Below are 26,985 nucleotides of genomic sequence, written 5' to 3'. Positions count from 1 at the left end.
TGCCCGCCTTTCAGCGATTCCATCATCGACTTCATCGCACCCCACGCTCTCGCCTCCATAGACTACATCCTCCTCGGCAGCCTCAACTTTCACCTGGACAACTCCAATGACAAGAAAACCTCATCCCTGCTGGAGAACCACTCCACCGTCATACTCAAACAACTGGTCACCTCTCCAACCCACTCAGCAGGACACGTGCTTGACCAAATCTTCTCCATCAGCGACAACATTACCTTCAGCCCACCACCGAGCTCCTGTGGACCAACCACCGCTGCGTCCACTTCTCCTTCACTAAACCCACTGTACATCAGCACGCCCACCGCTACCCTTGCAGAAGTTGGAACAAGGTCCCCGAAGGACAGCTCACTACCTCCCTCAGCAATACTCCTCCACCAACATCCACGGACGCTAATACCTCAGCACGCAACTTCCACCGATGACTCTGTAACTGCGCCGACACACTGGCTCCCCTGAAGAAAGCCCCAGGCAAACAACACTCCAAGAAACCTGCTGGTTCTCTCTCACCCTTCATGAGTCCAGAAACGCCTGTTGATGGCTCGAGAAGAGATGAAGGAGCAGCATGACCCAGGAAGACCACTCAGCCTTCAAAACTGCTGACACCGCACACCACCACGTCATTAGAACAACAAAGAATGTGGACCTACAAGAAAGGATCAACGCCAACCCACTCAATAGCAAAGAACTTTTCTCCATGGTCAAAGAATTTGCCAAACCCAACACAGAGACAGCAGACAGCCCACCCTCCCAAAATCTCTGCAACAACCTCAGCACCTTCTTCCACCGCAAGATTAATGAGATATATGACAGCCTGACAGCTTCGACAGCCTCAATACCCAAGACCACCCCAACGGCAACCACCACACCCAAAGACACCAGACCCCAACAGACCCTACTCAGCTGCACCCCCCTCACCACTGACGACATCCTCAAGGTCATAAAGAGCATCCACTCCGGAGCACCCTCGACCCCTGCCCGAACACATCTTCAACAGAGCCGGCACCACCAATGCCCCCGAACTCTACTGCACCATCAACTTCGCCACCTTCCAGGAAGTCTAGAAACACATAAAGATCAACCCCTTGCTGAAGAAACCCTCTACTGACCCGAGGGACTTCAAGAACTTCAGACACAACTCTCTGCTCCCCTTCCCAGCGAAGGTCATCGAGAACGCCATCAATGTCCCACTTTCCGAGTTCATGGAAGCAAACGACATCCTGGGCCTCTCCCAATCTGGCTTCCAAAGCAACCACAGCACCGAGACCACCCTCCTCGCTGCCACATATGATGTCTGCACACTCCTGGACCTCTCGGCTGCCTTTGATACGGTCTCTCACCACACCCCATGCACAAGACTCCATGACGCCGGCATCCGTGACAAAGCCCTGGAATGAATCCGCTCCTTCCTCACTGGCCGTACAGTCAGACTACCACCTTTCCACTCTAAACCCACAGAGATCAGCTGTGGAGTGCCTCACAGCTCCTCCCTGAGCGCCGCTCTCTTCAACATCTATATGGCCTCGCTCGCAGCCATCATTAGGGACCAAGGACTCAACATCGTCTCCTACACCGATGACACCCTGCTGATTCTCTCCCTCACCAACGAACCCACAGTCGCCAAGAGCAACTTCCACAACAGGATGAAGGCTGTCACCACCTGGATGAAGAACAGCTGCCTCAAACTCAACTCAGAGAAGACTGAAGTCCTCATCATGGGCTCCACACCCTCCGCCTGGGATGGCTTCTGGTGGCCCTCAGCACTTGGAACCCCTCCCTCCAGACCCACAGACCATGCACAAAACCGCAGTATCATCCTGGACTCCTTGGTCACTATGAGCCATCAGATCAACACTGTCTCATCATCCTGCTTCCACACGCTACGCCTGCTCCGAAAGATCTTCAAGTGGATCCCCACCAAACCCAGACAGACGATCACCCACACACTCAGCAGCAGCAGACTCTACTACGGCAATACACACTACGCCAGCATCACCCAGAAACTCCTCAAGAAACCGCAGAACATTCAGAATGCCTCCGCCAGACTCATCCTCACAATACCTCACCGCAGTCACATTACCGGCCAACTGAGACCTCCACTGGCTCCCAGTCAACAAAAGAGTCACCTTCAAGCGCCTCACACACACCAACAAAGCCCTAGACGACGTGGGACCTGTGTACCTTAACCACCGCCTGGCATTCCACGTACCCACCAGAGACCTCCACTCTGCCCAACTGGACCTGACCACCGTCCCACCTATCCCCAAGACCACAGCCGGAGGAAGATCCTTCACCTACCTCGCAGCAAAGACATGGAACACCCTGCCTCTCCACCTCAGGCATTCACTGTCACTGCCTCAGTTCAGGAAGGACATCAAGACCTGGCTCTTCGCCTGAACCACAGCACCTTCGACAGATCAGCAGTCCCCCCCCCCCCCAGCACCTTGAGACCCTTATAAGAGAGTAGTTGAGTGCTACAAGACACTTGATTGATTGATTAAATGATTGATTGTATGCGAAGAGGGGACTGTGGTGTGATAGTCTGAGCATGATGTCTGGGACCCGTGAGACTTTAGTAGATGGGTTTAGACAACTGATATAAAATGTACGAGTGAGTGAGACTTAACTTTAAGTCAAAGATATGAAGAGTCATTAAGATCTTTGCATTGGAGGTGAGGAGAAAGTGACATATGGAGTATTTAAGTGTTCGCCGCCATTTGAGATCTTTTTATTTATTTAGGCTTTGATATACCACAAAACATGTTAGAGTAATTTACAATTATTAATAAAAAAGTAAACAAAAACAGGGTAATATATATTGGAGATTTTGTTGAAGGACGTCTAAACATAACCCACATATGCAGAGTAGGGGAATGATCATATACAGTCCTCCATAGTTAACATTGGTAAGTATCTAACTTAGTTTACATTATGTGGTGATTGGTACCTTGAACAGCATCTTATCTAAGAAGAAGCTGTCACCTTTTTCGCCTATGTGAACTGTACACACAATACAAAATATATACTAAAATATTAATTATGTCACAATTTCAACTAACACATCCTTTAGCACACAGGAGATTAAACATCGAATAACTGTGACCCAAATAGGACGGTGCACTGAGCAAAGAACCAGCTTCCCTACTTAAAGGTGTTGCTACCTCCTGGGTCCTATCCTGGACTACCGTGACGACCATGCAGGTGGCTCCAACCCAGCAACTCCATCCAGGTAGTTCACAGCAAGATCGGAAGGCACTGATGAGGGAGTGGGGGAGATGTTTTATGATGGGGATGGAAAATAAGCATCATTTTATTAATTCAGTGGGACCACTCAGTGAGACTTTAATGAACTCTTAGAGGTCAATAGCGGTGCATGATACAATTAATGATCGGAAATAGTGAGATTTCACTAAAGTATTTGAGGTACAGGATTTGTTAGAATCTATCACTCCAATTTGAATCCAAAAGAAGACTTCTGTGCAAGTTCATGCTACCTATTCAAACATATGTACATTGTTTTAATTCAAATCAACAAAGATCCTGACTCATCCCAAAAGCATAGAGCATTTGCTAGATGACGTGAAGCTAAGCAAGAGATGCAGGCATGGAGATGAGGCGGGGGTCGGAAGAGAAATATTGGGCCAGGGAGAGGAGCGTGTTAGGGAATGGCTCATGGATAAGATGCTAGAAACAGGAGAGAAGATATTAGGGGGCTACACCTTATCCTGGAATGCCCCTACCACAGCAACAAACCTCAGATGCTCATCACTCTCTAGTCCCGCTCTGGCCAGTGGTTGGGGCAGGAGCCCAGGCGGCCTGGAAGAGAGACCTGGAATGCTCCTTGGTGGATCAGATGTGGCTATATTGCTCTGAGCAAACGCAATATGTCTCAGTCATCGGCATAAACTGCTTAACATAGAGCATATGTCACACCGTATCTACTAGCTAAAATAGATTCTGCCAAATCACACGCTTGTTCCAGATGTGCAACAGAACAAGCAGACTTCTCACACTTGGCATGGAATTGTGGGCAATTCCATGGGACCATTATGGGCCCATGGGGGGAGGTCTTCCGCCAATTGTCCCAGATGATTGGTTATACGCTGTAACCCAATCCACTGATGGCCTTGTTGGGGTATGTTAAGCCTATACAGGCTGGAGTGAGGCGATTTGCTGCTATCGCTCTGCTTATTGCTAAAAGGCAGGTCTCGTTACATTGAGGGGGCCTCCAAGTCCCAATGGTAAAGGCTTGGGTCCGCAACGTAATCTACTGCGACACCACTAGTGATACATATACCACATTACAGCCACTTGCCTCACGTCTAAAAAACATATGGCAACCATTGAGGGATTATTTACTGACACATCCCCAGGGGATTGAGTGAAATATATGCAGAAATCATCCCCCGTATCACTTCCTGTATACCTTCTTATACAAAGGTCGGGGATCAATTGACAACCCCGTCTGTTAAGACTGTAGGCCGACCAGACAGATGCGAGGATACGCGCCCCAGCAAACAGACTCGAAGCCATCAGCTTCTAGAGGGGTTTCACACGTAGTTGTCGCTGCGGGACTTGGACCTACCCTCCTTGGGCTATCCTTTCTGTTTACCTCTGAACACGTTGGTGTTGATGTGATGTATGGACAATCTGAAACGGTATGTTCTGGACAAATGCTATATACAACGGGATCACTGATATGTCTTTTGTAAAATGCCCTATATTCGTTCTTTCTTCTCTCTTCCTTTCCTTTCTTCTTATTCGTTCTAGTCTTTGTCCTCATTTCCTGATAACCTAGTGTTTATGCACTGTTGTGAAAATTTCCATAAATAAAAGTTTTTTTTTTAAATCACTCTCTAGTCCCACAGAATCATTAAGGGCTCAGCAGACTGAATGCAAGGCACTTTGACGGCCACGAGTGGAGGGCAGACCCCACACTCGCATTAAACCATGCATACATTCTGAGATGAGTATGATAGTATTTAGGCAAGGGCCGGGTAAATTCCCTCATGGACTGCTACCTATCTCAGATGCACTGGGGAAAAAGTGACAGACATGTAGAGTTGTGGGGGGTGGGGGCTGCGAGAGAATGGGCGTGTAGAGAGGGAAGGGAGGTAAACAGAGGGAGGGGTCTAGAAGAGGACTTTGAAATGGAAGAGATTTGGAGAAAGGCATTCAAAAAAGGATTTGAGAGGAAATGACAGGGAGAGGAGGATACTGAAGCGAGCGACAAGAGAAAGAAGGGAAACCACTAAAGAGAGAGGAGTGAAGAGAAGAGACAGGCAATAGAAGATAAAGGGAAAAGAGAAGACAGGACAGACAGATGTAGGAGAGAGTACTAGGGATCATTTAACATTTGTACTTAGCAAATGTTACTCTTCATAATAAAAGCTCCCGACAGTTCTATCCATCTCCCCTATTAGTCATTAGGAAATCTCCTTTGTACGCTTCAAATTAACCCTGGTCTGCATTAGCAAAAAGAATTAGGACTCATCTTTCTTCTGTGGTATGTCACGAACACTCTGGTTTCTGGAAGTGCAGTTATGAATTATGGGTGAGCGCATGTCCTGTCTTTGATATGAAAATACATCCGGGAATACATTTATAGGGCTACCTCCCCCTGCCTGCATGTTTGTGAAGTGTAAATGTACTGAATGACTGCAGCAGGTGGAAGCTGTTCTGAAGATCTGTCTAAGTGATCCCCAGTGGGGAGGCCAAGGAGGAGGAAGCATTGTATCCCTGGTCAGGAAGGAAAGATGATATAATGAGCTGTTTTGGAGACAAGTTTGGTGTGAGTGACGGCGACTTCGGTGATCTGATTAGTGGGTGTCTGCAGGAAACAGACTGTTTTGTGTTTGTAAAGAGTGGAAATATCCAGAGTACGTTTTTTAAGGAATACATCTATAGCGCATGTACATTGCCCATACAGGAGACCTATTGGGCCTTAGCCGTGCCAAACCTGGCACTGGAAGCTGAGCACAAAGATGGTCCTACTTTGCGATGTCCCTATAGAAAAGTAGGACACCATTCCTTAGCGTGGTCAGACAGTGGATCCAGGGCGGCATGGTCTGGCAGGAGGCCATATCCGAGCCAATTCCTAAAGCTATCCATGCTATAGCCTGTCCCGCAGGTGGGAGGCAAAGAGAATGGAGTAGAGTTACCAGCCCCTCCATAAACCCCATGCCCCACCCTCCCCTCCGCCCAATTCCTGTGTGGGCAGCAAGCAGGTGATGGGCTGCGAGTCACCACTGTTGGGGTTACAATCCAGGTGGGCTGTTTTAAAGGACTGGGAGAGAGCCATCTTTACTGCAGTGGGGCAGACCTGCTCACAACTTTGGTCGAGAGCCATGGCAAATACTTCTTGCTTTCTCTAGAATAATGTTAGGAAACATGTTATATAGATGGACCCTTGAGAGATTAAATGCACTCCTATTTACATGTTCTCTTTGCCATCTCTCTAATTTTCGACCAACCACCCTAGAGTAAGTGTACGATACTTCTGGGTTATGTACCACCAGAGAGGGAAATTTGTAGTGGTGAGAAACGTTGAGAATGTTATGTATCTTGTGTGAATGTGTGCACTACTAAGGCCTGTATGATCATATATTTCTGTTTCTCCATTTAAGAGTTTCTGTTTTCCCTGCTGATAATGATGGCAGAAGGATGCATTTAGCTGCTACAGCATGTGTACTTGTAATAAAAGTCCAGTGTGTCATCCAGCCTCCTGTGATTGGGGTGTTCTTTCTACTAGCTTCCACCGAATAGGATATCTTTTAATTTGTTTTTCCACTGAATTATTTATTTTCTCAGTATAAGATTTCTAGATTTTGATTTTCCATGAAACTACATACTATAAATTCGCCTTGCTAGTCAGATTGAGGGCCACTAGAATGACCTTTCATATTCTCTGAAGCCCAATCAACTTCACAATTTCAGATATCCATAACTTTAGATATTCAGCACCCGAGCAATAGTGCACATGGCTACTCAATCAGGGTTTCTCAGCGAAGAACAACCAGCAGAAATAGACTTTTGGTGCCTCAACCAAAAGCAACAATTTAGAAAAGCCTCATTTTAAGATGTTTATGAAATCCAATTTCCGTTGGGGAAGAATGCAACTTTGGAGAAAGGGAGTTCCATATTTTCGTGGCTAGAAACTTAGGGGCATATTTACAAGGGCTTTAGCTCTGTTTTTTTGGCTTTTAAAGCCAAAAAAGCGGAGATAAAAATATCGCCCTATTAACAAGAGGGTGCTAAAATGCATTAGCGCATGTTAGCACCCTTTTACCCAACGCCTCCCTTTGCATCTCTAATGAGATGCAAAGTGGCTGTCACTGGGCAGGACTACCTTGTAAATATCGCTGATGTGCACATCGCGATATTTACAAGGCTGACAACGCATTTTAACAGACGTTAGTTTTGGGCGAAAACAGCTGTTTTCACCGGAAACTAACGTCCGCTAAACGTGCTTTGCGTCTATTTATCGTCCTTGTAGATATGCCCCTTAGTGTGTCCACCAGCCTTGGCCCACTTGAATATCGGGACCTTAGCCAGGCGGCACTCGGAGGAACAAAGGCTACTGGCAGGTCAATATAGGGAATCAAGTGGCGAAGACAAACAGGGCCAATGCCGGTCAAGGCTCTATAAACAAAGCAGACAGCTTTAATATCATCGTTTTGTGCAACTGCTCCTCCGCTGCCACTCCCACCTTCCTTCAGGATACCTTACGGGCCACTTTTAAGACCTTCATGAAATTAAATAGTGTGAAAGAATGTTTTTAAGGACTGTGCTCTTCACTTAAACCCCAATGACTGTTCCAGCCAGAGGCTTCTCTGCCATAGATCCCTGTACCTGGACCTTTAGTGCTTCACCTTGTGAACTCTTCTGCACCCTCCACTTCCATGCTTGGTCCTGACCCAGAAACTGCTGCCAATGCAAAGTCAGAGCTGGAGCTTCACAAAGCATGGTTACATTTTTCACATATTGCTAGATAATGTAATGTGTTAGTGTAAAATCAGAAGTGATCCTCCAAGCAACTCAGACTCAAGAGGTGAGTGAGAGCTACTTTATTGTGCACTCTATCCACAACATAAACCAGTAACTCTCTTCTTCGAACCCCCATCGACACTTATATTCTAGACGCTGGAACTAACCACCTCAGCTTAGGAAGTGAAGGACGTTATCGGTGCTGAATGGGGCTGCAGTAATCCAGCACTTCAACCACCAGCATGGGAGTTCTTGCCCAGGTTGTGTGTTCAAGAGTGGAGCGAAGGTCTATCAGTCTTCGGTGTTGACTGAAGGACTTCAAATGGAGCAGACACCAATTCTTGCTTTAGTTGTTTCTGGGAGACTGAGTGTTGGACTGGAAAGGTTCTTTTAGTATCATCTCGCCTTCCAGGACAGTCCTGTGTGGTGCTGGTTTTCCCTTAGAATAAGGTAAATAAATGTTTCTGCCACTCCTTGATAAAGAGCCTAAACCGACATACAAAATTTGTTTTAAAGAGAACTTCGGGGTGGGCAGAACCAGAAGTATTTCCTAAATCAAACCCAGGTGAAGAAGAACAGGTAGTTAATTCTGACGTTTTTTAACCTGAGCCTTCCTCAGCCAGTCCACTTTCGTCTCTGACCACCGGCTTCCTTCAAATTCCTTTCTGACTTTACTTCCTTTCTCTGTTAACTGACCCCAATTAGATGGTCACATTTCCTCCCAAGAGTCGTAGTATGCTGCACTGCTCTGAAGTGTCGAAGCTAACATGTTTACAATGTCTGGTGTAAGGAACTATCATTCTCGTTTTTTTTTATAAATGTCTGCTAGACCCTACAACCCACTCATCTCTTTAGCCATGCCACAGGACGATCAGTACAAGACATTACACTGGTTGTATGCTCTTGACCAAAATTTGCTATGACCAGATTCAGAGCAAAGGCTACATATTGCCTTGGAGTTTCCCCAGTGTCCTTTTGATAACATGTACGATCTATATGTTCTATCTATTCTATATGCTTCCTATGCACAACACCTTGGGTCCTATCCACTGTTCTTGATGTGTAGGGCCTATGTCTTTGTTATCAGAATACGTCTCTCTAGGCTCTGGAAAATCTTTAAACACACTCATGGGGCATGCCACATAAAACTGAATACATACAATTTTCACAGAAAATTTGCCTTGCCTTACAGATTCACAGTGTAACTCTATTTATAAACCCCAAACAGTGTAAATATGACATATAGTTTGATATCAATACCCCGATAACAGGCGACACCTCTAATGGCACCTCAGCTCTCCTGCCCACAACATCCAATAGCACACGAGACAGATGGCTGCGCACACATTCAACATAGCACTAATAAGCCACTTACATGTATCAACATGCTCACAACACCATGCATTTGTAACCACGTGCCTAGCAGTATAGTATGACACTACAATCACTAAACAAGATATTACATGTAAACTCATCACTGGAGAGACGGAGCACATAATCGAGCACAACCATCCACATAACACTGTGCACTCATATATGCCTTTTAGCTCGCCCTGCAACAGACCCACAAACACATAACTAGTCACACATCCAACACTGGCAGAATGTGCAGCTGGCTACCAGGGAACCCATCTTCGATGCCTTCACTAGCTTCTTACAAAGCATATATTTCTGCTGCGTAATTGTTCTGCGTACTGAACAAAATGCTGAAATTCCTTAGTACATCCTTCCAGTCTTGTCCTGTAAATCTACAATCCGCTAAGACTGATAAAGTCACTTAATATTCCTATTAACACATCGCCCCACTGGGTCTCCAATATGTTATAGAATTCTCTTAACATTTTAGAAAGTCATTCCCAGACTACTAAATACACTGCAAAGCAGTACTAAGGGCCACTTGTTACTAGTTAGCGCTTGCATTGCACACCATCACCCACTAGTATGGCGTCCCTGTCCCTTTTGGAACTCTGAGCCTACCCAGCAACAACACATGTGAAAGGGGGTGTCCTCATGGGAGGTTACAAATGAAAACAAGGCGGTACTCAGTAGGGACAAACAAGCCTATTAAGGAACCAGAAGCCAGCGTTTACGAATGACAAGGACACAAGCCAATGAAAAATATGGGCGGAGAGTAGGCGGGGCTTCAAGTCCATTCTCTAATACAGCATGCGCTGCCCAGGCTCGACCTAAAATGACAAGATCCTTCCCTCTCGAAAAACCACACCAGGACAGACACAAACGCTCCAATTACTGTCTCGTCACCCATCCACCTTTCTTTGTGTAAAGTTCTTGATAAATCTGTAGCCATCCAAATATTGGGCTGCTGTTCCAAGACTACCAGTGCGAGTTTTGCCCTGCTACAGTATTGAAAAGGAAAGTAAACAGGCAGTCAATGACGTTTTAACAATAACACATAACAAAGACATAGTGCTACCAGACCTTTTATTATCTTCGCTTCTCACCATTGACTTTCGGACACCACTATTTACCATCTCCTGTTTGAAAGGCACCTCGACTTTTATTTTAAATTATTGTAATTTTATCCCATTTTGGTGCCCGCGTATTAAAATAAAAACAATTGTTCTCTATAAATCAGACTGCAGAGAAAACACTTTTCTCTTTATTGCGTTACACTCTAGTAGAACAAAAGTCTCTACTTCAGTCTGATTTTACTCTTATTTCTTTTAAACCTTAATTATCTCTGAACGTGTCTTTAATGTTTTAAAATTATGATTAGTGCTGCATTAATCTGTAAAACGATGCATCAATATCTTAGGTACCCAGTGCATTTCAGGAACATTTTACCTTTGCCAGGCAATAGATCAGATATTTAATGTGTATCTAAGTTAAATAGAAGATGAAATTATAGCCTAAATAGATTGAATAAGTATCACCAGTTGTGTGCTCTCATCAGCCAGTACACTTGGTTTGGCTGACCAAAATGAGCCTCGAACACTTCTCTCCATACCTCTTGCCTTGAGCTAAATCATGGCTTCTTAGAGATTTAAACCTTCCTTTCAAGGACCTTGTGAAAATGAAAACCAAGACTGAAAGTGAGAAATTGAGTCCTTTTTGCAGAGCTGATACTTACTTATTCACCAAGAACTTTGGTTAGGACGCCCAGGCTTCTCAGGCATATCTCTGGTTCCCAGGACCAACTTTTCTCTTCTAAAATCTGCCATGAATGCAGCAGCCCATCACCCCACTAATCAAGGGAAATTCGACTAAATCCCTCACTCTGGATAAAGTTTAGCTCTCCCCACTCCCAACCCCTTCAAACTAAAGTCTAAGTGCATGGTTCTACAAAGCTGTCAGCATGAAAAACTTGAGTAGCTACAAGTAATTTCTATTTCTCTGTTGGTATTTGAACGTTACCTCTAAAACCTCGAGAAAAAACCCTAAAAAAACAGCCTTTTTGACTACGCACCAGGAGTCGATCTATCTTCCCTACATCTTAGTCTGTATCCCTATTTACAACAACTGAGTAATTAACTTAGATCTTCCATGTTCCGCTTGCTCTTTCTTCCCGCTGATTAACTTTGGCTGGCTGCCTCCCATCCCCAGCTCACTTGCTTTCTCTTGCTCTTCTACACCTTTAATGCCAGAATGTACAGTATAAGTTGATTAGAAAGTTCTACATAAATACTAGCACAATACAATATGTACAATGTGTACTGCAGACTTCAGAGCCTTCCTCCAGTTGAGGTCCATGCTACACACAGCTTCAATAAATCAAATTAAAAAAAATGTTGGGGTGAAAGTGGGACTTTCTTTAACATTCGAATAAGCAAGGACTCCATGGAGGACTCCAGAACTAAAGTTGTGACAACTTAAATTTCCTTGGGAACTTCAGCTATCACTATTGGCACAGTAGGAACACCAAACACGGGCAATGTCAATGCAGCAAAGCTCTCTCCTCCCCCCAAACAGGCAGAGACGAAGTTTAGAGATGGTCCAAGGTGGTATAGGAGACAGTAGGTAATGGTGGCCTTTCCTGTAACACCCCCCCTTTGTGCCCGGGGGATGGGTGCCAAAAGGCCTGCTTCTAGATGAAGGTGCTGGTGGCGGGGAGCTGCTGTGGGCAGCTCAACCACCTATATAAGCTGGGAGCCAAATGTGAGGCAGCCACCTTCGCTACCATACCGTAGTCTCCTGTTAGGCGAACCATACCAGCCTGGGGTGGGCTGATAGTTGCCAGTGACATTTCAGGTCACTTTGACATCTCCCTTCAAAGATAATCTCACGTTATGGACTATTTAATCTGTGCCTCAATGGAGGGCAAATGGAACCTTAATTATGGGTACGGGCTAGGAATGTTCGCTGCCCTGGTTGTCTCTGAACTCTTTGTTTTGTTGCTCCATTTTCTGGTTCTTTGGAGCAGTGAGGGATGCAGTCTGGACAGTGAAACAAGTGTAAGCCCGGCTGTCCAGCCCTTTTCTTCATCGGGGCTAGAGGTTCCCCTACAGGATGCCTCTATCATGGTTATTTTGGATTTGCATGTGAGCAGATCTGGCTTCCCCCCTTAGGCAGGAGCTGAGAAATCGAAATGTGATGGGCCTCCACAGTACAGTAATGCTGAGAGGACCCAGGGAGGAGTCAGGCCATGAGCTCACGAAGAATTTGCATTGAGATGGTTGGGACGAATAGAATTTAATTCTGTCCAGCATACTTTCTATGAGGTCTAATAATGATGTCAAGATTAGTAACATGTTTCATGAATAATCTAAGTTTTGAACAATGTTCATTTCCATTTGCAAAAATATTTGTTGAATAAATGCGGCATGAGATGGTTACATCAAACCTTAGACATCTTTGTTACAGGTCGTTTTTTGTGTCTGGTTTATCGTTGCTTGGGGCCCCTTGCAATGCTCCCTGGGCCCCCTCCTTATAGCACTGGCTTATAACTGAAAGTGCTAACTGGGAGTTTAGGCACTCTACTCGGTAAGCCAACATACATGCACTCCGTCACTCATCCTTACACTCATAGATTCGGTCATATTCAACCTCTGACTCTGCCTTCCATTCACGGATTCACCCATCCACTATAAAACAAACTCAAGCAGCCACTTAAACGTGGTGAGCATATGCATGCAATAGAACAATAGAATAAAACAGAGCATCAAGTGGTGTCTTGCAATGGTACTGTTATTGTGCGTGTTTTTTTTAAAGATCCATCGTAGTTGTCGCATTTAAAAGCAATGTGTCCGCCATCTTGGAGAGAAAACACAATAATGATTTAAGCACAATACTATTTCGTGGCCGCTCAGTAAATATTGCGCTGGGCAGACATATTCTAACTCTTGTACAAATCCAATGTGGCCAAAATAATGCTTCTCAACATTGTGCATATCTCGGAAAGGTAAAAGATCGATACACTATTGACAATAGCATTCCAAGATGGCTGTCTAGTTTACAACTACTGCCCGCACATGATGCAGTACGGTGCAGATGAAATGAACAGCAAGTGAACAGACCAGCTAACATCTCAGATACTAAAGGGTACTCCTTTTCAGGCCGATATGCACGTGCTCAGCTGTTACTCACAAGGCAACAGAGCCAATGGTGAAATGAGCTAATCCATTTTCATGTGCCGAATGCTCTCACGGGGAGACGCAGAATGTGAATGGCGCTCGAAAAGACTGAAGAGGGTTAACCCTCAGACCGACTCTCTATGCTTGGTGAGTTTTTTATTACAAGGGCTCTGGCAGATATCTACAGGTGCCAAGCACTCCTAAGAGGGTCTAGCAATAATAATCACAGTGCAAATCTTGCACCTCCAGGGTTTGTCAATTAATCTGTGAGATCCAATGTAACAAAATACCTGTATACAGGCATTGCCACACTGTAATATCAATCTGCCTTTATAGTTCTGTAAAATTTAGCATGTGATATTCATAATAAGTAAGTCTGGCCTAGTGTGTGTGTTGTAAATATTCATAATAAAAAAATGTGATCCATGGACTTGAGATAACTTTTTCCAATGAGCCAATCAGGCCTAATGCCTTATTGCTAGCTTGTTACCGTAAGCAACTCGGGGTACTGTATTGCCATAGGCTTTCCCACCAAGCAACTTCCAGTATAGAGTCATAAAATAAATATGTGTGAAGTTAAAGTTGGCAAAACAATATGCAACCCTTCCTAAAAAAGTATCACAAGGATTCTCAAAGTGAAAATCTTCTATCTCAAGGGTTTGTCACAGGAGTAATAAACCCCTAACCCCTTATATACTACTGTAATCTGTGAGATTCCCCATAGTAAAATCTACAAGCTTTACCACAGTGTAATGACAATCCATCCTTAAAGGCCTATTGGCTTTAATATGTGCTTTTCGCAATAAGTAGGTCAGACCTACTGCTCTGTTGCAACATTTCATAATAAACAGATCAGCCCTATAACTCTGTCACCATGACCACCTCAGTCCTGCTGTGTTTGTCCTAGGCTTACCCACAAAGGCAAAAAGTGCAATAAAAGCACTTTTTTCACTCTTTATCTTTACTCAAGATAATCAATATTCAACTGGTGGCAAAGCAGCTCCCTCTGTAGCGCTTTCTTTTTAATAGTCTTTTTCTCTTGTTCACATAGGGTTTTGAAGCAGCCCCACTGTTAAACTAGGCCTAAAAATTCAAAGTAGCGCTTGGCGCTGATATGACAAGGTTGCAGGCCTACTTTTCGTCTGTTTCAGCGTTCAAACTATCCTTTTCTCTTCACGTTTGTGCACAGACAAAAGCATCGACATTATCCCTATAGACCATATGACACACACTCTTCCATCCCGGCCTTTCCCAGGGAGTACTAGTATCCGTCCGCAAAAGAATCCGTTCTTTGTCAAGGTAAGAAGCGCTATATAAATGCAATTACAACAGGCCCGGTTCTAGCGGGTGGGCAGGGCGAGCCAGGCCCACCCAAACATGAGCCTGGCCCACCCAAACATGAGCCTTGGCCCTCGAGGTGAGGACATGAAGGCGAATAGAAAATAGGCACTATAATTTAAAACGTTCCTCCGAACGTTGGTTTTCTACCTGTTCTGGGAGTTACATGATTGGGGATGGCTGTGAGAAAAAGCCCAGACCCAATCAGGTAACTTCTTTTAGAAAGGTGGGCTATGTCCTGCAGGTACAATAGGGGCATAGCAAGGGGACACATTCTTTATTTGGCACAGAGTAACTTTTGCCTACCGTCCTGCTGCGTGGATATTTCCTTTTCCATTTCAACACAGGAGAAAAGAAGTTTGTTTATTCTGATTGACCTTTTCTGACCCCTGCAGCTGCCTGTCAGACCAGGCTGTGACACAAAGTTTGACCATTCGAGTAGGTAAGATAATATGTTACTATTTGGTCTTATTTTTAAAATCTGCACAGGCCCAGCAAGGCACATACTTTGATGTGCTTTATTTAAATCATTTTTATCAGGAATGCAAGACAACAATAAAAATGTCCAGATATCTGGTGATTAATGATCCTGCTGGATGGCAATCCTTTGTTGGTAGTTTTGAAATGCAGATAAACTGTATTATATGTGGATAGCTCAGTGGGTTACTGCCTTTGTCACATAGATTCTTGTGTTACTTGCAGTTCAGAAGTTATACTCCTAACATAGGACCTATGAACTGTCATCAAAGAACTGCATACAAACATGAATGGTATGATTAGAATTTCACTTTGTTTTGTGTTGCTATATAGTTAGAACTTCCCCAATCTTTCATTATTTAAATTTTTCTGAAAAGAGTTTGGGCAGATATACATTTTTATTAGTAAAGCCAACCCTCAAACACTAGGGTATGGTTTAAATCCTGAGTTTGTGCTTCCTCAACCCAAACCCTCTTAAAATATACTGCCTACCATTATGGATGACATGTGATTCCTACACCTTGAAATCCTCATTAACTTATGTGTCATTCCCTATAGACTGATTTACATACTTGTATGATTCATTGTCTCTGTATAATGTGTGCGTGATGTAAAGTATTGTGACACCATACACTGATATGAATAGCGCTATACACCAAATGAAATGCATATGAGAGAAGGGCTACGGAGAGATGAAGGGCATTGTAGGAGGGTGGTAGCAATGGTATCGGCGGAGAAAGAGTTAATAGGTGGGGTGTCAAAAATGACTTTTGCACTAGTGCTGAAGCCGCCCCTGTCATGGCCTTTCTGTTTTTATTTAATTAGCAGTCAGGTAATTAGGGCAACTGTGGAACAAATTTTAAAGTGCGTGCTAATTATATTTACTGCTATATTGAATGTTTTAAGTCTGTAGGTGATATTACCAATGTCTTTTACAGGAATAAAGAAAGTGGAGCTGGATGGTGGCTGATATGGGGCTGTGGCCCAAATATCAGCTGTGAGATAAGGTGTACAGGAGAGGGATGGTAGACAAGTGGATAATCAGGCCTGGAAGTACTTGTGTTGAAGCCTGGCCTGTTGGAATTTGCACTTCGGTCCAGACATTGCTCTTACTTTCAAATAACTCTCCACATGCTCTGTATACACACAGAATCGATCTGTTGTATCATGGCGTCTGTTTGCAAGTATGATGTAATCTAGGGCTTGTAGGCTACTATAAGAAGTGACAATTTGGGTCTACAGTGGCCCACCCAAATGCACCCTTGGCCCACCCAAATAAAAATTCCTGGAGCCGGGCCTCAATTTCAAGATAACACGAGGAACAAACTGTGGCCGCCGTGTACGTCCACAACCGCTAACTACACAAAAGCATTAATCTGCACGTAAACGGCAAACATGCTCTTTATAAAACCGCGTAGCAACATAACACAGGTGGTGGAGCAGCAGCTGACGGGGCATTCTCTGAACCTGCGGAAACTATTGTCCTCAATTAGCATGAGTATTGATTGCCTGTCGAGTTCATCTGAATAAAGCATTTGTTGTGCTGTCAAATTAAACATTTTTGCACACCCACACTCTGGGACGGTGCAGTGGATTGGCGGCACTGGCTGTCGTTCCAACCATCGGTTCACAAATACGCAGCCACACAATTCTGAAAAAGGCTTTCTTCTAATGATCGTCGACTTCATCCAGTTGTGAAGTTTTCGCCATAAATACTTTAAATGCTGAATTTATTATCCTATGTTGTTAAATGCTAAACCCCAAGTCCCAGAATGCAATTCGCGGTTGGCTGTAAATCTAAGCTAAGCCTGAAGGTAGGTGCCGCATGTGACTTAGGGACTGGGGCCCTCAGCAGCCTTCCTTGACAAGTAGTCCCTGAAACCCGCTCGTGCGGTTAGTCATGTATAGCCAGTGCCTTTAGAATTCCCTGGGCATTTATTTCACTGCGCTGAGAAAACCCTCACTGTAAAACTTTTAATATTGAATCGCCAGTACGAAGCACTATATTTGGTGTCGATGCGTAAATACATTTTTTAATTAAGTGAAGTGTGCACCTTTGCGAGACAGATGCGTGTATTTAATTCCCCATCATGTCACCCTGCCACTGCTTCCCCAGCAGAAGCACGCATGTGCAATCGCTGCTTGCAGCCAGGCAGTGAGTGTTATCACTAGCAGTTGTTAAGTTGCTAAATTCGGATTCACCTGAATGTACGTTTGATCACGTGGTTAGGGCTACATTTTCCAGCTGGTTGCTTCTGGGAACTGAATATGACGAACACTGTCCAATCCCCACATCAGTGGCGGCTTCACTGCTCAGTGGAAAATAAAAATAAAATGATAATAACAAGTTGTTATCATCTTATTTTACTTTGCAACTTCAGCCAGGTGGGGCGGGGCTGGCTCACCACAGAGGGAGGAGGAGTGGTTTGCACGACCTCTCTACCTGCGCATGACGCTTTGACCAGCCGTCTAGGGTCTGCCAAACCGTCATGCGTAGTTGGCATGTTTTCCATTGGGCTGTATTGCACAGCCCCGTGGCGAACATGCCTAGTCTCCCCAGGCAGTGCCTGAGCGGTCAAACAGGCCGCTCAGACCAATCACGACGCTGCTTCGCAGACAGGCAGAGTCCGGAAGCCTGTGCGCTTCTGGTGCTTCTTCCAGCAGAGAAGAAGACGGAGGAGAGGCAAGAGAGAGGCGTGTGGAGAGGCGGCGGCGGTAAAGAAGGTAAGTTAATTTTTTTAATTGTTTTTCATCCCTGCCCTACCACCCCGTTCACAGGCAGCTGCCACTGGTGGTCACCCCTGAAAAGTATTTTAGAGAATGTCAGGTATAAGATACACTAGAATACCTGGAATCATTTGACTGAGCTCCATGAACTCCAGGCCTGACAGAGTTCGGAGGACGGGTTGCTCTGTCACAAAGTGACGGATACCATCTGCCCGTTTACAAGTTCTATTGGATATTATGCACTTGTAATACTGCTGAGGGGATATCTGTCATGTTTGCAGCAGAGTAACCCTGGGCAGGTTCTAGGATTGTTTTAGGATTTTTGGGGCCCTGGGAAGAAAGGGAATAGGGAGAGACACCCCTAATTTGCATTTGCCGTGACATCACAGCAAGTGACAGTGCAGGAATTACTATAAATTGACTATTAATCTCTAACAGTGATTAGCATTGTGGGATTTTTCATCTGAAACTTACATTGTTAAATGTGGACCTACCAGATGGTATTTATATGTAGGCTAAAAGGTTCTAAAGACATGTGCCCTGAGTTACGGCTACAAGATCCCTGTCAACCCTTTCTACAGCCTTTAAAAGTTCTAATACTATTATTGTCCACTTACAATTAGGTGGTTTCATTTGCCTCCTCTCTTTGGCCTCACAGTACCGGATCATGTCTGCAAGGGAGAAATGGGAACTCAGTAAAAAAAAATACATCACCAGTCGTATGGATAAGCCATCTCGTACACTTTCCACGGAGTGGCGCAAGGAGCATTGGAATGCTGGTTGGAGGGGTTCTTGTTGCTTTTCAGGTGGGGTAGAGAAAGCAACATACTTTTTGGAGAACTAGGGAAGTTAGAGTAGTGCTCTCCAGGGAAGGTTTTATCTTGGCAGTAAAAATAACTTAAAGAATATTCCTCCAAAAGTCTCACCTTGTGTTGCACCTTTAGAAGTGTTGCGCCTAGAGCTTCTCCAGACTAAATTTTCAACAAATTTATTTGCAAAAGTGCACATCATAAAATTGAGCTATTTCATTTGTTCGTATTATTCTGCGGTCTAGGCATCTGTTTTCTTCATTCTAGCCTCAGCAAACCCAATACGAATTCAGACTTCTAGGTGCACGGCAATACCTTCTAGATCTTCTGTCTGGTGTGGAATCTCTGAAGATGGTCTGATGGTGCACATACAGTGCCTCAACCTCTTAACTGGCAGGGGCCGAGCATAATAAAGCCACCAAATAAACAAACATACACAATTGTTGAACGTATGATCCAGGTAATCCTCAGCAATTTTCCCACCGAGATGTTTATTTACAAGCACCAGAGCACGCAAATGGCAGTAAAGTGCTGTACAAATGTGCTTAACATAATGAATAACACTTTAGTATGATCCACGAGTACCTTTTAGAAGCGACCCAGGAAAAGAATTTCGGTTTGGAAAAAGTTTAAAAAAATATCTGTTATCCTGGTCACTGAATGGAGCACAGCACCGGCCTGTTCTCCAACCCTCTTGCTTTTATACTAAGCAGAGGAGTGGAGGTGGATATGTGTTCTTGTGATGTTGGAGAGGTTGTGCCCCCACTTCCCTGGGCCTTGCAGCCATGATGTAGCGCTGCAAGGCGTAAGGGAGGAGGCCTCCTCTCCTTGGCCTTGTAGTGCTACATCATGACTCTGAAGCCTTCCTCAGCCAGTCCACTTTCGTCTCTGACCACCGGCTTCCTTCAAATTCCTTTCTGACTTTACTTCCTTTCTCTGTTAACTGACCCCAATTAGATGGTAACATTTCCTCCCAAGAGTCGTAGTATGCTGCACTGCTCTGAAGTGTCGAAGCTAACATGTTTACAATGTCTGGTGTAAGGAACTATCATTCTCGTTTTTTTTTATAAATGTCTGCTAGACCCTACAACCCACTCATCTCTTTAGCCATGCCACAGGACGATCAGTACAAGACATTACACTGGTTGTATGCTCTTGACCAAAATTTGCTATGACCAGATTCAGAGCAAAGGCTACATATTGCCTTGGAGTTTCCCCAGTGTCCTTTTGATAACATGTACGATCTATATGTTCTATCTATTCTATATGCTTCCTATGCACAACACCTTGGGTCCTATCCACTGTTCTTGATGTGTAGGGCCTATGTCTTTGTTATCAGAATACGTCTCTCTAGGCTCTGGAAAATCTTTAAACACACTCATGGGGCATGCCACATAAAACTGAATACATACAATTTTCACAGAAAATTTGCCTTGCCTTACAGATTCACAGTGTAACTCTATTTATAAACCCCAAACAGTGTAAATATGACATATAGTTTGATATCAATACCCCGATAACAGGCGACACCTCTAATGGCACCTCAGCTCTCCTGCCCACAACATCCAATAGCACACGAGACAGATGGCTGCGCACACATTCAACATAGCACTAATAAGCCACTTACATGTATCAACATGCTCACAACACCATGCATTTGTAACCACGTGCCTAGCAGTATAGTATGACACTACAATCACTAAACAAGATATTACATGTAAACTCATCACTGGAGAGACGGAGCACATAATCGAGCACAACCATCCACATAACACTGTGCACTCATATATGCCTTTTAGCTCGCCCTGCAACAGACCCACAAACACATAACTAGTCACACATCCAACACTGGCAGAATGTGCAGCTGGCTACCAGGGAACCCAGCTTCGATGCCTTCACTAGCTTCTTACAAAGCATATATTTCTGCTGCGTAATTGTTCTGCGTACTGAACAAAATGCTGAAATTCCTTAGAACATCCTTCCAGTCTTGTCCTGTAAATCTACAATCCGCTAAGACTGATAAAGTCACTTAATATTCCTATTAACACATCGCCCCACTGGGTCTCCAATATGTTATAGAATTCTCTTAACATTTTAGAAAGTCATTCCCAGACTACTAAATACACTGCAAAGCAGTACTAAGGGCCACTTGTTACTAGTTAGCGCTTGCATTGCACACCATCACCCACTAGTATGGCGTCCCTGTCCCTTTTGGAACTCTGAGCCTACCCAGCAACAACACATGTGAAAGGGGGTGTCCTCATGGGAGGTTACAAATGAAAACAAGGCGGTACTCAGTAGGGACAAACAAGCCTATTAAGGAATCAGAAGCCAGCGTTTACGAATGACAAGGACACAAGCCAATGAAAAATATGGGCGGAGAGTAGGCGGGGCTTCAAGTCCATTCTCTAATACAGCATGCGCTGCCCAGGCTCGACCTAAAATGACAAGATCCTTCCCTCTCGAAAAACCACACCAGGACAGACACAAACGCTCCAATTACTGTCTCGTCACCCATCCACCTTTCTTTGTGTAAAGTTCTTGATAAATCTGTAGCCATCCAAATATTGGGCTGCTGTTCCAAGACTACCAGTGCGAGTTTTGCCCTGCTACAGTATTGAAAAGGAAAGTAAACAGGCAGTCAATGACGTTTTAACAATAACACATAACAAAGACATAGTGCTACCAGACCTTTTATTATCTTCGCTTCCCACCATTGACTTTCGGACACCACTTCTTACCATCTCCTGTTTGAAAGGCACCTCGACTTTTATTTTAAATTATTGTAATTTTATCCCATTTTGGTGCCCACGTATTAAAATAAAAACAATTGTTCTCTATAAATCAGACTGCAGAGAAAACACTTTTCTCTTTATTGCGTTACACTCTAGTAGAACAAAAGTCTCTACTTCAGTCTGATTTTACTCTTATTTCTTTTAAACCTTAATTATCTCTGAACGTGTCTTTAATGTTTTAAAATTATGATTAGTGCTGCATTAATCTGTAAAACGATGCATCAATATCTTAGGTACCCAGTGCATTTCAGGAACATTTTACCTTTGCCAGGCAATAGATCAGATATTTAATGTGTATCTAAGTTAAATAGAAGATGAAATTATAGCCTAAATAGATTGAATAAGTATCACCAGTTGTGTGCTCTCATCAGCCAGTACACTTGGTTTGGCTGACCAAAATGAGCCTCGAACACTTCTCTCCATACCTCTTGCCTTGAGCTAAATCATGGCTTCTTAGAGATTTAAACCTTCCTTTCAAGGACCTTGTGAAAATGAAAACCAAGACTGAAAGTGAGAAATTGAGTCCTTTTTGCAGAGCTGATACTTACTTATTCACCAAGAACTTTGGTTAGGACGCCCAGGCTTCTCAGGCATATCTCTGGTTCCCAGGACCAACTTTTCTCTTCTAAAATCTGCCATGAATGCAGCAGCCCATCACCCCACTAATCAAGGGAAATTCGACTAAATCCCTCACTCTGGATAAAGTTTAGCTCTCCCCACTCCCAACCCCTTCAAACTAAAGTCTAAGTGCATGGTTCTACAAAGCTGTCAGCATGAAAAACTTGAGTAGCTACAAGTAATTTCTATTTCTCTGTTGGTATTTGAACGTTACCTCTAAAACCTCGAGAAAAAACCCTAAAAAAACAGCCTTTTTGACTACGCACCAGGAGTCGATCTATCTTCCCTACATCTTAGTCTGTATCCCTATTTACAACAACTGAGTAATTAACTTAGATCTTCCATGTTCCGCTTGCTCTTTCTTCCCGCTGATTAACTTTGGCTGGCTGCCTCTCATCCCCAGCTCACTTGCTTTCTCTTGCTCTTCTACACCTTTAATGCCAGAATGTACAGTATAAGTTGATTAGAAAGTTCTACATAAATACTAGCACAATACAATATGTACAATGTGTACTGCAGACTTCAGAGCCTTCCTCCAGTTGAGGTCCATGCTACACACAGCTTCAATAAATCAAATTAAAAAAAATGTTGGGGTGAAAGTGGGACTTTCTTTAACATTCGAATAAGCAAGGACTCCATGGAGGACTCCAGAACTAAAGTTGTGACAACTTAAATTTCCTTGGGAACTTCAGCTATCACTATTGGCACAGTAGGAACACCAAACACGGGCAATGTCAATGCAGCAAAGCTCTCTCCTCCCCCCAAACAGGCAGAGACGAAGTTTAGAGATGGTCCAAGGTGGTATAGGAGACAGTAGGTAATGGTGGCCTTTCCTGTAACACCCCCCCTTTGTGCCCGGGGGATGGGTGCCAAAAGGCCTGCTTCTAGATGAAGGTGCTGGTGGCGGGGAGCTGCTGTGGGCAGCTCAACCACCTATATAAGCTGGGAGCCAAATGTGAGGCAGCCACCTTCGCTACCATACCGTAGTCTCCTGTTAGGCGAACCATACCAGCCTGGGGTGGGCTGATAGTTGCCAGTGACATTTCAGGTCACTTTGACATCTCCCTTCAAAGATAATCTCACGTTATGGACTATTTAATCTGTGCCTCAATGGAGGGCAAATGGAACCTTAATTATGGGTACGGGCTAGGAATGTTCGCTGCCCTGGTTGTCTCTGAACTCTTTGTTTTGTTGCTCCATTTTCTGGTTCTTTGGAGCAGTGAGGGATGCAGTCTGGACAGTGAAACAAGTGTAAGCCCGGCTGTCCAGCCCTTTTCTTCATCGGGGCTAGAGGTTCCCCTACAGGATGCCTCTATCATGGTTATTTTGGATTTGCATGTGAGCAGATCTGGCTTCCCCCCTTAGGCAGGAGCTGAGAAATCGAAATGTGATGGGCCTCCACAGTACAGTAATGCTGAGAGGACCCAGGGAGGAGTCAGGCCATGAGCTCACGAAGAATTTGCATTGAGATGGTTGGGACGAATAGAATTTAATTCTGTCCAGCATACTTTCTATGAGGTCTAATAATGATGTCAAGATTAGTAACATGTTTCATGAATAATCTAAGTTTTGAACAATGTTCATTTCCATTTGCAAAAATATTTGTTGAATAAATGCGGCATGAGATGGTTACATCAAACCTTAGACATCTTTGTTACAGGTCGTTTTTTGTGTCTGGTTTATCGTTGCTTGGGGCCCCTTGCAATGCTCCCTGGGCCCCCTCCTTATAGCACTGGCTTATAACTGAAAGTGCTAACTGGGAGTTTAGGCACTCTACTCGGTAAGCCAACATACATGCACTCCGTCACTCATCCTTACACTCATAGATTCGGTCATATTCAACCTCTGACTCTGCCTTCCATTCACGGATTCACCCATCCACTATAAAACAAACTCAAGCAGCCACTTAAACGTGGTGAGCATATGCATGCAATAGAACAATAGAATAAAACAGAGCATCAAGTGGTGTCTTGCAATGGTACTGTTATTGTGCGTGTTTTTTTTAAAGATCCATCGTAGTTGTCGCATTTAAAAGCAATGTGTCCGCCATCTTGGAGAGAAAACACAATAATGATTTAAGCACAATACTATTTCGTGGCCGCTCAGTAAATATTGCGCTGGGCAGACATATTCTAACTCTTGTACAAATCCAATGTGGCCAAAATAATGCTTCTCAACATTGTGCATATCTCGGAAAGGTAAAAGATCGATACACTATTGACAATAGCATTCCAAGATGGCTGTCTAGTTTACAACTACTGCCCGCACATGATGCAGTACGGTGCAGATGAAATGAACAGCAAGTGAACAGACCAGCTAACATCTCAGATACTAAAGGGTACTCCTTTTCAGGCCGATATGCACGTGCTCAGCTGTTACTCACAAGGCAACAGAGCCAATGGTGAAATGAGCTAATCCATTTTCATGTGCCGAATGCTCTCACGGGGAGACGCAGAATGTGAATGGCGCTCGAAAAGACTGAAGAGGGTTAACCCTCAGACCGACTCTCTATGCTTGGTGAGTTTTTTATTACAAGGGCTCTGGCAGATATCTACAGGTGCCAAGCACTCCTAAGAGGGTCTAGCAATAATAATCACAGTGCAAATCTTGCACCTCCAGGGTTTGTCAATTAATCTGTGAGATCCAATGTAACAAAATACCTGTATACAGGCATTGCCACACTGTAATATCAATCTGCCTTTATAGTTCTGTAAAATTTAGCATGTGATATTCATAATAAGTAAGTCTGGCCTAGTGTGTGTGTTGTAAATATTCATAATAAAAAAATGTGATCCATGGACTTGAGATAACTTTTTCCAATGAGCCAATCAGGCCTAATGCCTTATTGCTAGCTTGTTACCGTAAGCAACTCGGGGTACTGTATTGCCATAGGCTTTCCCACCAAGCAACTTCCAGTATAGAGTCATAAAATAAATATGTGTGAAGTTAAAGTTGGCAAAACAATATGCAACCCTTCCTAAAAAAGTATCACAAGGATTCTCAAAGTGAAAATCTTCTATCTCAAGGGTTTGTCACAGGAGTAATAAACCCCTAACCCCTTATATACTACTGTAATCTGTGAGATTCCCCATAGTAAAATCTACAAGCTTTACCACAGTGTAATGACAATCCATCCTTAAAGGCCTATTGGCTTTAATATGTGCTTTTCGCAATAAGTAGGTCAGACCTACTGCTCTGTTGCAACATTTCATAATAAACAGATCAGCCCTATAACTCTGTCACCATGACCACCTCAGTCCTGCTGTGTTTGTCCTAGGCTTACCCACAAAGGCAAAAAGTGCAATAAAAGCACTTTTTTCACTCTTTATCTTTACTCAAGATAATCAATATTCAACTGGTGGCAAAGCAGCTCCCTCTGTAGCGCTTTCTTTTTAATAGTCTTTTTCTCTTGTTCACATAGGGTTTTGAAGCAGCCCCACTGTTAAACTAGGCCTAAAAATTCAAAGTAGCGCTTGGCGCTGATATGACAAGGTTGCAGGCCTACTTTTCGTCTGTTTCAGCGTTCAAACTATCCTTTTCTCTTCACGTTTGTGCACAGACAAAAGCATCGACATTATCCCTATAGACCATATGACACACACTCTTCCATCCCGGCCTTTCCCAGGGAGTACTAGTATCCGTCCGCAAAAGAATCCGTTCTTTGTCAAGGTAAGAAGCGCTATATAAATGCAATTACAACAGGCCCGGTTCTAGCGGGTGGGCAGGGCGAGCCAGGCCCACCCAAACATGAGCCTGGCCCACCCAAACATGAGCCTTGGCCCTCGAGGTGAGGACATGAAGGCGAATAGAAAATAGGCACTATAATTTAAAACGTTCCTCCGAACGTTGGTTTTCTACCTGTTCTGGGAGTTACATGATTGGGGATGGCTGTGAGAAAAAGCCCAGACCCAATCAGGTAACTCCTTTTAGAAAGGTGGGCTATGTCCTGCAGGTACAATAGGGGCATAGCAAGGGGACACATTCTTTATTTGGCACAGAGTAACTTTTGCCTACCGTCCTGCTGCGTGGATATTTCCTTTTCCATTTCAACACAGGAGAAAAGAAGTTTGTTTATTCTGATTGACCTTTTCTGACCCCTGCAGCTGCCTGTCAGACCAGGCTGTGACACAAAGTTTGACCATTCGAGTAGGTAAGATAATATGTTACTATTTGGTCTTATTTTTAAAATCTGCACAGGCCCAGCAAGGCACATACTTTGATGTGCTTTATTTAAATCATTTTTATCAGGAATGCAAGACAACAATAAAAATGTCCAGATATCTGGTGATTAATGATCCTGCTGGATGGCAATCCTTTGTTGGTAGTTTTGAAATGCAGATAAACTGTATTATATGTGGATAGCTCAGTGGGTTACTGCCTTTGTCACATAGATTCTTGTGTTACTTGCAGTTCAGAAGTTATACTCCTAACATAGGACCTATGAACTGTCATCAAAGAACTGCATACAAACATGAATGGTATGATTAGAATTTCACTTTGTTTTGTGTTGCTATATAGTTAGAACTTCCCCAATCTTTCATTATTTAAATTTTTCTGAAAAGAGTTTGGGCAGATATACATTTTTATTAGTAAAGCCAACCCTCAAACACTAGGGTATGGTTTAAATCCTGAGTTTGTGCTTCCTCAACCCAAACCCTCTTAAAATATACTGCCTACCATTATGGATGA

The sequence above is a fragment of the Triturus cristatus genome, chromosome 3_1 (assembly GCF_964204655.1).
Source record: "Triturus cristatus chromosome 3_1, aTriCri1.1, whole genome shotgun sequence".
Classification (NCBI taxonomy): domain Eukaryota; kingdom Metazoa; phylum Chordata; class Amphibia; order Caudata; family Salamandridae; genus Triturus; species Triturus cristatus.
The sequence above is the reverse complement of the archived record's forward strand: the minus strand, read 5'-3'. Positions refer to the sequence as shown.